This window comes from Malus sylvestris, chromosome 16 (assembly GCF_916048215.2).
Source record: "Malus sylvestris chromosome 16, drMalSylv7.2, whole genome shotgun sequence".
NCBI classification, from domain to species: Eukaryota; Viridiplantae; Streptophyta; class Magnoliopsida; order Rosales; family Rosaceae; genus Malus; species Malus sylvestris.
This window is the reverse complement of record NC_062275.1, coordinates 30,637,784-30,642,531: the sequence shown is the minus strand read 5'-3', so window position 1 is coordinate 30,642,531 and position 4,748 is coordinate 30,637,784. Positions and strand designations below refer to the sequence as shown.

At 43.3% G+C, this 4,748-nt stretch overlaps 1 pseudogene; it reads right to left on the bottom strand.

Annotated features, from left to right (window-relative positions):
• Positions 1 to 2,221: 2,221 nt before the first annotated feature.
• On the bottom strand, positions 2,222 to 3,412 carry LOC126609282 (uncharacterized; annotated as a pseudogene).
• Positions 3,413 to 4,748: the final 1,336 nt, after the last annotated feature.

The window sequence follows — 4,748 nt, the reverse complement described above, 5'->3', positions numbered from 1 at the left end:
GAAACTGTTATTCAGGAAATACATGAAGGAGTCTACGGAGATCATGCTGGATCTTGATCCCTAGCATATAAGGCTTTTTGCCAAGGATATTACTGGCCAACACTCCACCAAGATGCCATCGGAATATCCCGCTCATGTGTTAAGTGTCAACGCTACGCAACTATTCCTCACTCCCCTCCCGAGCCGCTCACTCCTATCATCAGCCCTTGGCCCTTCGCCTAATAAGGACTTGATTTAATCGGCCCAATGCCTGCAGGGATGGGCAAGGTCCGCTATGCAATCGTTGCAGTTGACTACTTCACAAAGTGGGCCGAAGTAGAACCTTTGGCAACCATTATTGAGGCAAAAATAGAAGACTTCGTATGGAAGAACATCCTTTATAGATTCGGCATTCCCAATGCGATAATCACTGACAACGGGTGACAATTCGACAACAATAAGTTCAGGATGTTCTGCTCTAAGTTCAAAATCAACTTATGTTTTGCCTCCCCAGCTTATCCCCAGTCTAATGGACAAGTTAAAGTCATAAACAAAATAAACAAGCGAACTTTGAAAACCAGCTTGGACAAGGCTAAAGGCTGTTAGGCAGAATTTGTACCCCAAGTTTTTTGGTCATACCGCACTTCGTATAGGACATCAACAAGAAAAACCCCATTCTCACTTGCCTTTGGTACAGAGGCAATTGTCCCAGTTGAGCTTGAGCAAGCAATGTTCTGAGTCCAGAACTACGTGCAAAGCAAAAATGACAAACAACTTACCCTCAACTTATATCTAGTCGAGGAACATAGAAACCAGGCTCACTTGAGGAATGTCGCCTACAAGCAACGTATCTCCAACTACTATGACTTAAGGGTTAAACCTCGTTCTTTCAAAGTGGGGGATTGTGTATTGAAGAAAAGATTACTCTGCGACAGAGTCCCAAGTGAAGGAACACTTAGTCCAAATTGGGATGGACCATTTGAAGTTGTTGGCATCAGTCGCCCTGGCTCCTACAAGCTTAAAAGCTTTGATGGCAAGACCCTTGGCCATCCATGGAACGCTAATCACTTGAAGTACTATTACAAGTAAACTCACATTGTACAAGTGTTAAGCTTCAGCCATTTGACATCCTATGTAATGAAGACTATTTGGCATGAATTCAATAAAGAGGTGATTTAGACAACTCGGTCCTAATCCTCTTACATTCCTAGCAACGAAACACTCGGGTTCAAAGCTTCAACATGAATGCTTCCAACATGAAACAAAGTCTAAGTATATGTCAACAAGACTATACAAATAAACGAACAGCTTCACAGTATATTCGTTCAATCATACATTTCAACACATTCATACATAAGCCAACTGTGCTTCGAAAAGGTTCAACATACTTTGTGTCGTTCGACATTTGCTACAACGTACCTCAACACCTTGCCCTTATTCTCACTAACCAGGTGATGAAATATGACGAAGGAACTCATCTTCATGCCACCAACCAGGTGAAGAAATGTACAACCTGTACTCTCCTTCATGCCACCAACCAAGTGATGAAATGTACAACCTGTACTCTAATATCATTTGGCAAATTGCCACTCATGCCACCAACAGGTGAAGAAGGAACTCATCTTCATGCCACCAACCAGGTGATGAAATGTATAACCCGTACTCTCCTTCATGCCAACAACCAGGTGATGAAATGTACAACCCATACTCTCCTTCATGCCACCAACCAGGTGATGAAATGTACAACCCGTACTCTAATATCATTTGGCAACTTGCCATTCATGCCACCAACCAGGTGAAGAAGGAACTTATCTTCATGCCACCAACCAGGTGATGAAATGTGATGAAAGGTGATGAAGGAACTCACCTTCGTACCACTAACCAAGTGATGAAAGCAACTCACCATTCATTCCACCTACCAGAAAACGAGTGGTACAACTTGTACATGTGAACTCCTAACATTCACAAATAATAAAAAACCTTCAAGCTTGACACCTCAACTAGGGGGGCACTTATGCCCAACAAGAGTTATATTCACCAACAAAGTCTTATTGCAAGCCACACAAACAACAAACTAGTACATCTAGAGTACATAGCACATGCCACACAAACAACAAACTAGTACATCCAGAGTACATGCCACAAGCCACACAAACAACAAACTTGTGCATCCAGAGTACATGGCACGTGCCACACAAACAACAAACTCGTACATCCAGAGTACATGCAGAAAAAAATGGCACTATGAGTCATCCTCATCTGAGGTCGAACCCCTGACAATATCACTCTGTGTTTCAACCCCATCGCCATCACCACCTTCCTCAGCATCTCCAAGACCATCCTCACTCTCCTAAGACTACTTACTGATACTAGCCTCATTATCAGAGTCATCATCACTACAAGGATCAATTATGAGGACGAAGGCTTCACCCTTTTGTCGGTACTCATCCATCTCATCACGGTACTTTCGGATAATGCTTCCATTGTCGTAACGCTCAAGTACGGCCATCCATTTCCTTTTCTTAAAATTAGCTGCCCGGATGCAATAAGGTCTAAAGGCATCGTGAAAGGCCTAGGAACCTAAGAACTCCTACATAGTAGCATCCCTCTCAGTTGGGATACTCTTCTTCAGCCCAGAAACCTCAACCAAGGCCCTATCCAACTCCCCTTTAACCTTGGAAACCTCAAGGATAGTTGTCTTCAACTGTTCCTTAGTCACTTCCAATTGTTTCTTGAGCCTTACGTTCTCACCATTCCGCCTCTTCAAACTCTCAAAGTTTTCATCCTTAAGGCGGATGGCATCAGCCAAAGCTTTGCTCATTTTTCTGGCATCATTCACAAGCTGCTTATTTTCTTTAAACTCTGCCTTGTATCGCTCGACCTCTCGTAATCTGTCATCGTACTCAGTCATGACTTACATGACAAGATGATCGTCACTACCAGGAAAAAGAGGGGAGAAAGGAAAGAAATGACAGGGTAACACTTACATAAGAAGATAGCCTCATCATCCGGTCACGATCTGATTCGTTCTCATCTAGCGGCTCGCCAAGCTCATCAACAGTGGATCGACGTCCTGCTAGGCAATTATTGACATACTAAAACTACTTGGTTGCATGGCAACCTTCAAGTTCTTCCAATGAATGCTGCCAACCTCTTCCTTGTACTTTCTCTTACGGCTATAGCTAGGGCCACCTTCTTGGTCAGTAGACTCCATGGTTTGAGGGCATATGGGATTGATGGTAGAAAGAGGAGGCAACAGTCATCTCTCCTCCCTTGCAACTATAACAGCAGCACACCCGATGGCCTCAGCTTCAGCATTCTTTGAGGCAGCAATCTTGAGGAGCTCCTCTTGCGACTTAGGTTTAGGGGTTGGCCTCACCCGGTGCTTACGAGCTCCCTTATGAAACAAAATGTCATCTACGGGAACTAACATGGATGCTTTCCCTTTCTTGGCACTAGTCTCCCCTTTCTTGCCCACTTTCTCCACTGAACAAGAAAAATCAAGGTAAGGAATGCAACTTTGTAAAAGAAAGAGGGGGCGAAATGAAAGACACAACTTACTTGCTCGTCTTTGGCACTTTGACACTAGGGGATGAAAACCGTACTTTCGAAATAAGGGTCGAGGCTTGCCCAAATGTCTATCCTCTTTGGGCACCCTCAACACCTTCTCTACGTCAGTTAGCTCCTGTCTAGACAGCTTGATGGTCCCTCACGTCACTACATGAAAAAAAAAATGTTAGAAGCAAGAGAAAATCACAACAAATAGCAAATAATGCAAACAATGGATACATTACAACTTATTGTCTGGAAGTGAGTATGAACACGTCGCTCAGGCGTGACACCTTTAGCATACTCCCAATCATTATAAAGAAAGAACCAACGGTTTTTCCAAGTACAGTATGCCTTTTTCTTACCAAACTCTATCTCACTCCGACATGCACACTCGGCATACTAAGTGCATGCTTTCACGGGGCACATCTTATAGCAGTATCGCCACTGATGAAAGGAAGGCTCACCTAACCCATATTCCATCCAAATAATATAAAACCCAATCAAGGTATCCCAAAAACCAGGGTAGAGTTGACCAGGCGCATATCCAATGAAAGACAGCATCTGTTGCAACCACGGGTGCAAAGGCAGCTTCACCCCTAAAGTCAATAATATCTGGGTATAGAACATAACATGACCCTTGGGCGATTCAGAGGACAATTCTTCATGATGCACCAAATGCATTCCTACACTATGGGGGATACTACATGACTGCCTTAGGGCCTCAAGTTGCTTTTCGCTATCTAACAAGCTTTGCACTAAATGGTCTACTGTGAACTCAGAGCGAAATATGGGTATAGCGTCACAAACAACCCCCTCACCCATTGACATGAAGGAGGAAGAACCAATATTGGCTAAGGCTTGACAATTGCGAAGATCACCCAATTTCGAATTTTTTGTACAAGACTCCAACAAAGGCCCTGAATACTCCAACATTGCAAGCTCAAACCTAGAGTTAGAGTTAGGGGAGTCCCCAGCACTAGGACTTCCAAGCTCTAACATCTACAACAAACAAAAACAAACTCTATCACCACATGAAAGATCAAAACATAAGAAAGTTCCTAGGGCATGGAGAAAAGCTCAATCAGTTCATTATGTTCTCAACCAAATACATGAACACTCAAACAATTCAACAAGAATGAAAGCATGCGATCTAGTGGAGAAGACTACCAACCTGAAGATGGTACAAAGCAATGCTGGAATCCTTCTCAACTATAAGA